General features: G+C 41.4%; 1 protein-coding gene across 1 annotated transcript in view; it reads left to right on the top strand.

The window, feature by feature from the left end:
• Nucleotides 1–949: 949 nt before the first annotated feature.
• The window catches only part of PLXNB1 (plexin B1), a 132,373-nt gene continuing 121,106 nt past the window's right edge, over nt 950–12,216 (top strand). Inside the window, exon 1 of the mRNA XM_072420707.1 lies at nt 950–1,356. The gene's annotated coding sequence lies outside the window, so the exon portion shown is untranslated. The remainder of the gene's footprint in view (nt 1,357–12,216) is intronic.

Below are 12,216 nucleotides of genomic sequence, written 5' to 3'. Positions count from 1 at the left end.
GGGAGAACATTGGTGATCCAGCAAACACAGAATGGATCTGGTCTAGAGTTGAAAACCTTTACCAACTAAGCTAGCCACCAACTGGAAAAGAAAATTTTGGTGGTCCACGGCTCTGGCACCCATCAGCAGGGTCAGGAGAAGGCCCCCGCTTGGAGGGGTGCACCAACCAAAGCCCCGGACCATGTCTCCTGTATGGATTGTAGGCTCAGGGTGGTGGGCGGGTACTGGCATTATGACGCCACTCTGGGGGAAGTTTGATGCATGTGCGTTTCAGAGTCCGTGCATTTAGTGGTCCGTAGGTCAGAAAAGTTTGGCGACCACTGAACTAAGCATATCATTTTTAAGGTTTGTTGGATCACCCAGGTTCTCCCATGATAGTTTGTCTTCCCCGGTCTTGGAGAGCTTTAAAAATCTGGCCCAATAGTTGCACAAATGCTCTCTGAGGTTCTCGGGCTCATTTACATGGAATGTGGGTGATGGACCTATGGAAGTGATGCAAGAGGATTTGACCTGAATCATTGGCCCTAATTTACGGGGGGGGGGGGGGGGGGGTTCTCTCCCTCTGCTATGTCTTGCACTTTCTATAATCATGATATATAATAAATCAGACTGAAAAGAGTTTAGCAAGCCTGTGCAGTCTGGCTGGGTGCATGGAGAGCTCTATATAATTGTGTGAATGTGGTTGTTAGGCAGCTATCAATGCAGAGCAGAAATGGAGGTGACACCGCAGGAACATTTTGCTCCCATATTCCCATTGTGCAGGAGCTGCCTGGGAGCAGAAAGGAGGAGGGGCATGGCCAGGCGAGCACCAGCGGCATGTGGGTGTGGCTATGCAAATATTGATCCGATTTCCAAGCCTGGCAGGGCTGCTGCGCCGCACGGGGGGCGTGTCCAGAGGGGCGGGGCTGTGACCATTGAGTTGGGGAAAGCGGAGAGGAGGCAGATTGAAATCTGGAGGGGACAGAAGAGGAGCTGATCGGGCAAAGCGCAGCGATGCTGGGACCTGGATGAGACCATCGCAAGTCGCAGGAGATCACAGGACAAAGGGGTCATGTGGCACAAACCAGGAATGCAGTAAGGGAATCCCAGAGGAGCAACAGATCTTTTTAAATGCCAGGAATTGAGAAGAGACACCTTGCAACATGCTGAGAGGCGTGATGACCCCAGACTGAGACAAAGAGGACCTGTCTAAGGGCAACACCTCAACTGGAACAAAGGAAAAAAATCCTGGCCAGACCTGGGCTGGTCATTGGGGCACCTGCATGGTGCTGCTGGCTGGATTGTAGGTGGCACCAGGACACTGCCAGGCTCCCTGTGGATTATTACACACATCTGGGAAGCAGAGCTTGCACTCAGGTAAGGATGATGTACTAGCAGCTTTGCAGTTTCTGTTTTTCCTAACCTCACAAGGGATGAACACTTGTGCTGGGGATTTTTGTTCTCTGACACTTACTGATATATAGCACAAGTGCACTTATGTGCTGTCATCCTGATGGATAGGAAAACTTCACTCACTTTGCAGAATGTGTGCACAGGCATGGCTCACATCTCCAGGGATTCGCCCAGACTTGGGAAATTTATCCCTGGACATGGCTCTGGGATTCAGGTTTCTGATGCTGCAGAGTGACAGTAAGTTTTTTCATGCTGGTTTAAGTTATTGACTTGCTTGCTTTTTCTGTAGACTTTTAATTGTATTTTAAATGAAAAAAAAAGTTGTATGATCCTTAGGAGAATCTACAGGTCTGTGGTCCGCTAATGGGTCTGTGCTCGAATGATGAAGTAGGAATGGGTTTGGCATGTTATGATGGAAGTTCTATGGTTATGTGACCCAATGATAGGGGTTCTCTGGGTCTGTGACCCTATGATAGGGGTTCTCTGGGTCTGTGACCCTATGATAGGGGTTCTCTGGGTCTGTGACCCTATGATAGGGGTTCTCTGGGTCTGTGATCCTATGATAGGGGTTCTCTGGGTCTGTGATCCTATGATGGGGGTTCTTTGGGTCTGTGATCTTATGATGGGGGTTCTTTGGGTCTGTGATCTTATGATACCGGTAGGTTTTCTATGGTTATGTGATCCAATGATAGGGGTTCTATGGTTATTTGATCCTATGACAGGGATTCTATGGTTATGTGATGGTATGATAGGGGTTCTATGGTTATTTGATCCTTTGATGGAGGATCAATGAGTATGTGCTGCCATGATAGGGGTTCTATAGGTCTGTGATCCTATGATGGAGGATCAATGGGTCTATGATCCTTTGATAGGGGTTCTATGGTTATTTGCTCCAATGATAGGGGTTCTATGGTTATGTGATCCAATGATGGGGGTTCCATGGGTATGTGATCCCATGATGTCTTTGACCCCATGATGGAGGATCTATAGGTCTGTGGTCCACTAATAGGTCTGTGCTCTTATAAAAAGGTGGCAATGGGTCTGGCGTGTTATGATGGGGGTTCTACGGGTCTTTGATCCTTTGATGAGGGCTCTACAGGTCTGTGACCCTACGACAGGGACTCTTTGTGATTGTTCTAACATAAGGAACTGTGGTGGTGAGGCTATCGGTCTGTAGGCTTATGATGGAAATTTAATCAGTCTTTGGTCCTTTGACAAAAGCTCTGATCTGTAGTCACCCGATGGTGCAATAATAGGGTATATAGGAGTGAGATCTTGTAATGCAAAGTCTTTGGGTCTCTGTTCCTATAATGCAGGAGTCAATGGATATGTCGTTCTGTGAAGGAGAATTTGTGGCTTTATGGTATTGTGTTAGGGGACCTATGGGTCTGTTGTCATATGATAGGGATTCTGTGGATTTGTGACCCTATCATTGAGAATCTATGAGTATGTGGTCCTATATTATGGAATCTATGGGTCTATGGTCTTATGTCGGTTGGTTATTTGGGTCTGCGGTCATATGACAGGGACTCTTTGTGGTTCCAAGATAAGGAACTGTGGTGGTGAGGATATAAATTTGTAGGCTTATGATGGTGAGTCTGTGGGTCTTTGGTCCTTGGATACGGGATTCTGACCTGTTTGAGGTTGTTTGATGGAAAACTTTAAGTCTTTGGTCCTTTGACAAGGACTGTAATTAGTCTGTGGTCTTTTTGTGGGGAGCTATTGGTCTGTAGTCCCATAATGGGTTTATACGAATGTGATGCAATAATGCAGTCAGTGGGTTTCTGTATTTATTGGAATCAATGGATTTGTGATTCATGGATGGAGATTCTTTAGCTCTTTAGCTAGGTCAATGGTTCTTTGGTCCTATGACATGGACTCTTGTGATTGAAGTTTAAAAATAAGGAACTGTGGAGGTGAAGGTATGAATTTGTAGGCTTATGATGGTAAACTATGGGTCTTTGGTCCTTTGACAGGGACTCTGATATGTTTGTGGTCCTCTGATGGAGTACGTTGGGTCTGTGGTCCTTTGACAAGGGTTCTGATCAATCTGTGCCCACCTAATGGTCCAATGATTGGGTATGTAAGAATGGTATCTTATGATGCAAAGTCCTTGGGTCTTTGTTCCTTTAATGGTAGAATGAATGGATCTGTGGTGCTATGATGGATAACCTGTGGCAATGTAGCATTGCAATGGGGAGTCTTTGTGGTCTGTGGTGCAGTGATGGGGACTTTGTGGATTTGTGACCCTGTATTAGAGAATCTGTGACTATCTGGTCCTATAATATGGAATATATGTGTTTGAGGTTTTATGTTGGTGGAATCTATGGTTCTGTGTTTTTAGAAAGTGGAACTTATGAGTCTGTGACTCTGTGGTTGCAATCATTGGGGTTGTGGCCCTATAATGGGGAATCTGTTGACGTGTGCGGTCCTATGATGGGGAATCTTTGGTTCTGTTGTTCTGTAACGTAGAGACTATGGGTCTTTGGTTCTAATATAGGGAATCAATAGGTCTGTGTTTCTGTTACGAGGAATGTGTTGACTTAAGGTCTTGTAATTGGGAATCTATGGGTCTACAGTCTTGTGATGGTGGAAACTATAGATCTGGGGAGTCTATGGGTGATCTTTTTTATAGGTCACCTGTAATCATGTGATAACGAGTATATTAGTCTGTGTACTTATAATAGTCCAATCTATAGGTCTGTAGTTCTATTATGGGAACTTTATGGATTTGTGGTCCTTTGATGAACACATATGGGTCTGTGGTCTTATTTTGGGGAACATATAGCTATGTGGTTTCCAATAGAGAATATATGGATCTGTGTACAAATAATGGGGGAAACTATTGGTTACTGGTTATGCTGTTGGCAATTAAGACTGAGACTGAGGATTCTCATCCAGAAGTTCATTAATATATAATTTAGATGTTTCAGTCATTCAAGTGCTTTTTTCACATAGGTTCTAATATGTCGCGGCAAACTATTTCCACCATCATTAAAGAACTACAAATCCCAGCTTGCCTTACTATCTGGGATTCTTAGTTAATGAATTGCTAGATTACAGGTTCCCCTGAGCTATTTATTAACGTATACCATTCATCAAAATGTTGCTGGAATTTTACTCTATCATTTTTCATTGCAGATCCTGCTGGGGCGGCACGTAAGTGGTTAATTGTGCCTGTTTTAACAACCCATTATACACTATTTGCAGGCATCGCTGAACCATTAGTGTCCCCCGTGGCTGTTGTGTATTATTAGGGTGAAAACAGTTCCATAATTTGCAGTTTTCAGAATATGTCCCACCAGGGAGTAAGAATTGAATTAGAAGCCTTTTTATATACAGAGGCAAAACAGATCATTTAACTACGAACAGAATCCAAGCTGTTTTGATGTATAATGTTTCAAAGTGAAAATAAGATTGCCAGTCTTTGTTACAACTTGCTGCTTCTCTGTGAGCTAACACATTGATATGCAGCGCAGGCTGTACGAAACAAAAAATTTGCAGATCATGTACAGTAACCAACCAGAATTCTTCTTCCATTAAACTGGCTGCAAAGTATTTGTTAAAAGCTGGTTTGTGATTGGTTGTTGACTCTGGTTAAGGGCTTCACTGACACCTGTGCTTGCATTTGCAAAAGAAATGATATCATATATGGTTCTCCTAGTGTACAATTTGGTAATTTTGGTGTGATGGCGTTGCTGGAGCTTACTGCATTCTGTATATGTAACACGACATCTGTGAATGTTTTGAATTTTTTCCTTTGTTTTATTGCATGTCATAACCCAATATCATTCAGTTAGATCTAGCCTCAGTGAACTGTAGATTGCAATTTTACAGAATCGCATTGTTTATTTCATACAAAAGATTTAGAAATAAATGCAAGCAACATATTCAATTATTAGAAAACCTTGGTATTGCTGCCCCTTTTATTCTATTGAAGGTAGGAGCATCATTAGCAATATTCAAATAACATTACATACACCAAAGGGCCAAGCACTGGGTTGTTCATAAAGATATCTTGCACTGGAGCCAATAATTTGAACTTCCCCTTGGGAAAAATGAATCAAGTGCTCAATATGATGACAGGTCTAAATCTTTCATTCGGTTTCAAAAATGGACAGTTGTCACAGACCCCCTCATGTAAGATTCATCCATGTGTCCATTAATCACATTGTGCAATGTCTCCTAGTTCCATTCCTTTAGAAAGCAGCCACAGCTGTCCCCTGCAGGAATGCTTTAGCGTAGGATTCTTGCTTTCTACATGGAAGCAGTGTCCCCTCTGCAAAGTTCCAAGTTAGAGCTAGATCTTCCCATTCAGCAGTGCTCATTCTCCTCAACAGAGGGTGTTCCAGACCTCTACAGAGAGACTTCTGCTTTCTATAGAGAGAGAGTAGTGACCCTTCTCTACAGCATTCCTTTTTTTCTGCTTAGGCTGTGGCTGCCTTTAAAGAATGCAGCTGGACAATAATAATTTTTTTATTATTATTATTATTATTATTATTATTAATAATAATAATAATAATAATAATAATAATAATAATGATGATAATAATAATAATAAACAGGATTTTTATAGCACCAACCTATTATGCAGTGCTATACATTAAACAGGTGTTACAAATGACAGACAGATACAAACAGTGACACAGGAGGAGAAGAGGACCCTGCCCAGAAGAGCTTACAATCTAGGAGGTGGAAGTAGCACACAATAGAATGGCAGATGTTTTATCTTATTTGGTGATAGATTTTAATGAACCCAGTGTGATATTTCCAAAAAGGTCAAATATAATTGCACAAAGTTGGCAGACTTGTGTTGGCAGATGTGATACTACCATAGGAAAAGACAGGAAACAATTGTAAGTTTAGGTCTGAAGGTTTGCACAATTTACACTTGCTTTTTTTCTGTAAAAAATTGTATCATGTAACTTTTATCCAATGTTCATGATCATTTTTAAATTATCACCCCCCCCCCATCACCACCACCTTCCTTCCCCCCATGGTGCCTTGTCTCCTGCTCCATATGGTTTTATAACTATTAGCAGCCTGGTGATATTTTTCACAAAGCTGTTTTTAGTTCAAAGTCTTTTCTTCTAGGCTGGTGCAATAAAGTCACAGGGGGTGCTGGCTGTTTTGTTATACATTGTAAAAACTGCCCTTGACTGATCTTGGAAACTCCAATAAATCAGAATGCATTTTTTTTTCATATTGACCGGTAGGTGAATGTTGCCTCCTGGGAAATGCACTTCTTGTATGTGCACTTCACTCATCCATGCCTCATGGAATATCCAAGAAAATTCACAATTGGGAGTGTAAGAGTCTGATGGTCTTTGTGCTTTGGTTTTCTGGAGCAGTCTGATGGCCTTTGTGCCTCTGTCTCTGGAGCTCAGCTGAGTGATAGGGACTGTCACTAAACACTGTCCCTGTTTGTGTGTTTTGGAAATGAGTGTATTGACTTACAGCTGAACAATCCATTTTAACCCTCCCGGCTGACAGATTTCATCTGCTTGCTTGTTGATGGAAGCCGGTGCTTGGTGCTGAGTCTTTGTGGTTGGTGCATATTGCACTTTGGATGTATGGAAAAGCACCTTTGCATTGCCTTGTATGCAAGCATTGACTGTGACATTTTTTATTTATTTTTTCTTTTTTTTTACTGTGAGTTGTCAGTCAAACAAAAAAATGGATTTGTCAATGGGTCTTCAAACGCCCTCACTCAGCCCATTGTGACTGCTGCAAGCAAGCCCAGCCATGTAATATTAATAGCTGCAACTATTCTACCTCTGCTAATGACAGCAAAGTGAACCGGACAGATATCTGAGGTCCAAGGCCACCAATTTCTTAGTCTTATCTCCTCTTTCTTGTTGTTACAGCTGTTGTGAAGTGTGTCTATACAAACCCAGCAGACTCAGAGATTAGCATTTAAGAACAGGCTGGGTCAGACATGTCCTCTTCTATTCCTCTACAATACACTTGTGCAGAGGGTGTGGCTATTACTCTGCTCTGCCAACACAGAGCACTGGAGTGAAAATTATGCTATATACTATGGAAATATGCAAGACTTTAATTAGGATTTAATGGATTAAATACAAGCCTAAAGCGGTATAGGTATGTTAGATTTTCATAGTCAAGACAAATGTTTGTTGTAGTATCAAGTAGAAATCTAACAATTGTCTCCTGCTGTTGTTTGGTGATCTGCCCTGCTGGATCACTAAACAATTGAAAGGAATACCCACTGATGTTTCACCCAGGGAGTATGCTGCGGGGTGCCTCCTTCATCTCTTCTCCCCACCTACCATAGAACAACACAGCTCTGTCTGTACAGCACTGGTTCATTCTACTATCACTGGAAAGGATCATTTACAATTGTTCACGGTGACAATTATCAAACATGTGCTCAAAGTTTACCAGCTGACATCATAAGACTCTAAAGCTACGTACACACTTCCAATTATTATCGTTGGTAAACGAACGACGAGCGATCCTGCACGATATCTGCGAATGATCGTATAGCACCGATCCTGTACATACAGATAACGACACGATCGTTCGCAGATATTGTACACACGATAGATCTATACAAACCCAGCAGACTCAGAGATTAGCATTTAAGAACAGGCTGGGTCAGACATGTCCTCTTCTATTCCTCTACAATACACTTGTGCAGAGATGTGGCTATTACTCTGCTCTGCCAACACAGAGCACTGGAGTGAAAATTATGCTATATACTATGGAAATATGCAAGACATTAATTAGGATTTAATGGATTAAATACAAGCCTAAAGCGGTATAGGTATGTTAGATTTTCATAGTCAAGACAAATGTTTGTTATAGTATCAAGTAGAAATCTAACAATTGTCTCCTGCTGCCCTGCTGGATCACTAAACAATTGAAAGGAATACCCACTGATGTTTCACCCAGGGAGTATGCTGCTGGGGTGCCTCCTTCATCTCTTCCCCCGCACACTATAGAACAACACAGCTCTGTCTGTACAGCACTGGTTCATTCTACTATCACTGGAAAGGATCATTTACAATTGTTCACGGTGACAGTTATCAAACATGTGCTCAAAGTTTACCAGCTGACATCATAAGACTCTAAGAATTGCCTTTATTATCCAGAAAACTCTGTTTGCACCTTTCTGCAACTGGTTTCACTTTCTTGGGCCTGATTTTAGGACAAAAACCCCTCCAGCTACGGGCCCAGAAAGTCTCCATTGGCTGCCAAGTCACTTTTCAGGGAGAGAAGGATTTATTATTGGATCGGATGGCCCTGAAGTTGGGTCCTGAACATAAATTTAATCTAGTTTTGAAGGAACACACAAAGGCTTTTTGCTAAAATATATAATGAAGGTAACCTAGTGGCAAGGATATGGTGAAAATATCTGATCTGGGCTTTCAGTTTGGTTCCCAAAGGCATGGGTACACCATAAACCATTGCACAGCCAAAAGCCTATTAGTGACTAATTGACTTCTGTGTTCTCCCCAAGCCCCTTTAGCTGGGCGCACCATCCGGCACTTTTCAGGAACCACCCGGCTGTTTTTGGGTGGTTACTGAGGAGTTGGGCCACAATACAGGGGCTGCCACCTGCCTACAGTTTCTTGACACCTAGCTTGAAAATTTTTCTGGATTGAACGCTGGACTTGTGACCAGACCATGTGTTGGGTATTTGGGGGATTTTAGACTATAGACCTCAAATCTTCAGTGGGGCTGGTTTGTTGGAGCCAGATGGAAGATTTGTCTTTATTCTTCTAGTCCTGTATCACCAACACAAAAGAAACTAAATTCAGCTGCCAATTTTCTAAGATGGTAATGATGTTTGATGGAAGTTAGAGCTTATTTTAAACCTACCGATCGTAAAGATTTAAAGCCTTCTTGTTACGTCTGGTATCATCAGCTCATCTTTGAAATGTGTCTGGTGTGAATTATTAATGTTTTCTGTAGAGTAAGCTAAACAATGAAGTTACTGGCTGCAATATGTCTCTCTCAGGACATTCATTTACAGGACAGCTCTTGTTACCTGACATACAACACTTATCCAGGGATTTACTCATGTCAGAAATGGAAATAGAGTGTAAGCTCTCTGCACCATTTACTTAATACTGCATAGGAGTAAATGTTGGATTACACCAGATCATTGCACCGACTGAATGGCCAAATGTATGTGGAATTTTTAAGTTCAGGTGTTACCAGTGATTAGTACTTTTAATGTTGTAGCATAGTAAGACATTATGTGCCCTTCCAACCTTGTGGCAACACCTTAGGGAACATCCTTTTGTGTTTCAGCATGAAGGGTAGGATGGGTGGCCAACACATGACAACACAGGTTTTATTGGGCTTGCATTCTTTTTATGATACAGAGAGGATTCACTTTGTCACTTGGGGAATGAGTTTTGAAGCATTGCATTAAGGCGGCATTCAAAATAAATGGCACTGCAGCACAGCATAATATTCATCATGCGTTACCATGCATTGCTATATCATTCACATTACACAAATGTTAATTTGTCTAATTCAGGAAGAAAATGACTGCAGCTTTTGTTTATGTGTCAATCACAATAGAGGGACAGGTAAAAATTATCTCTATTCTCTCCCAGTTGCATTAAAGTGAGGCAGGCAGAGACAACAAATTTTTCCGGTTCCTTGATTTTGGAAATGGGATGATTTGCATATAACCAGCCCTGAGACAAATTTGTTATTAGGTTATATACGGAGATCTAACCAGCTGTACCATTACAAACATGTGCTGACATCTTGCTAAGTGCCCCAGATGACTTGTGAAGGGTTAACCTGGCAGCAGCAGGGAGGCTTGTGGCTGCTGGAAGTTCTGTATTGTCTGTGCCTGTGATCTCACTCTAAAGAATTTGTCATTCCCTTCTCCTCTACTTTGAGGACAAAAAAAATGCCCAAGATCTTCCTCTCTGTTGGGGCTCTCTGTGTCCATAGTGAAGATTGTCTTGGAGAGATGATGACAAAAGGGAGGAGGGGGTAGGGAATGAGGGCTTTGAAAACTTTAAAGGATGTTATATTATATTTATTATTACACAGTATTTATATAGCGCCATCATATTACACAGCGCTGTACAAAGTCCAAAGTTGTGTCACTACAACAATACAAGTTCAGTGTATTGAAGGAAGTTATTTGGAATCCTTTGCAATATCTGGGGAGCTGGATCGTTTAAGTAGCAATCTAAACTATAATTGGGTAATATTAAGTTTGCTAAAGAACAGTGTATTACAGTTTTAATTGTTGTGTATTCATGAGTTTTCATTGCATCATATTGATTACACTATATATCATTGTAACGCTTAAGGTTTCCCAGTCCCCTGAGGAAGCCGTGCGGAGCAAAAGGCGTCAGTAAGGGATACATGTTTTTGCTGTATGCATACATTGCTCTAATATGCTGTAATTAATCTATGATCTTTCAAACTGTGAACCTGTGTTAGCCCAGGTCTAGCGCAGGAGGACTCTGTTTAGTTTTTAGTATGATTAATTAAATAAAAGTTCAGTTTTCAGAAAAAAATGTTGCCCTACAAAATCCTGTCTTTTCTGTATCACTCTCTCAACTGGCTATTACAGACAATTACCAATAAATAGTGTTTCCTCCATTTTTTTAAATGTGTATGGCATCTGGGTGTTGTAAACCTTCTCCAGCCTCGTTTAGCTCTTCTAGCCTTTTCTAATATGTGTGCATTCATATTAGTATTATCTGCTGGACATTGCTTCTAGATGGGTGGACCATGCCTGTGCATTGTGTCTCGGCATAGCCACCAGGCACGTGTGTGATAGCTAAGTTTTTATAGCTTCCTAAAACTTTCTTACCTATTTAGGACTTCACATGTAGTTGTGTTGTTATAATATGTGTTGTGCAAAGGCCGCCCATTTAATATGAACAGACTACCAACACATCGCAAAATGAATAATATTTTTAATAGCCCCATACAGCCAATGCACATGCATTATGTATGTTTGCATTGCATTGCAGTGCATTGGGCTCTTCTGTACACTGGGCCTGATTTACTAAAGCTCTATAAGACTGGAGAGGATATACTTTCACCAGTGAAGCTGGGTGATCCAGCAAACCTGGAATGGATCTGGTCCAGGATTCAAAATATTTGCTAGCAGAGAGCTTTAATAAATCAGGCGCAATGTGCTAGGATTCCATTTTCACATGTGCACAGGTGAGCTTCCATGTCTTGCACATTGAGACCATGCACAATTGTGAATGGGCCCTATTTTACTGAAAACATTATGTGTATAGTTCTGGTTTTTGTTATCTGACATTCAAGGCTAATATGAGCTGCGCTGTGCCTGTAGGCAGTGCTTCGCTGTCATATTACTTACAAACTTCCATACTTCCAGTTATATTAGCATCATCTTAAATCAGAACTCCTGGCAAACATCTAAATCATAAGTAAATCTGTGTGAACTGTTCTGTTCAGCAAGTCTTGTTTTCCAGGCATACCTAGCAGAGAGTAGAGCCAGCTGGGTTAAACACTGTATATGCATTACATTATGAATTATGTTTCAGGCTTCCTGATGGTGACAATGTGGGACAATGTGACAGGGTGGCAACAAAGGAGAACAATCGCTAGATGTGGACAGAACGTTGTCACCACATACCATAAAGTTTCCAGACAATGTTTCCTACAACAAGAAAGTATTACCTTAATGAAAAAATATTGAAAATAAATTACTTAAATGTTAAAGCATGGATGATATTTCCATAAATGGCTTATTTTATGTAATTATTCAATCTGCTTGGAGTTGTACCCACGTTCTCCCATTGCAGTGCCCATGCATGTAAGTTTCTGAAACTCTGTCATGCT

Source organism: Pyxicephalus adspersus, chromosome 8 (genome assembly GCF_032062135.1).
Source record: "Pyxicephalus adspersus chromosome 8, UCB_Pads_2.0, whole genome shotgun sequence".
NCBI lineage: Eukaryota > Metazoa > Chordata > Amphibia > Anura > Pyxicephalidae > Pyxicephalus > Pyxicephalus adspersus.
This window is presented reverse-complemented; position numbering and strand designations above follow the sequence as displayed.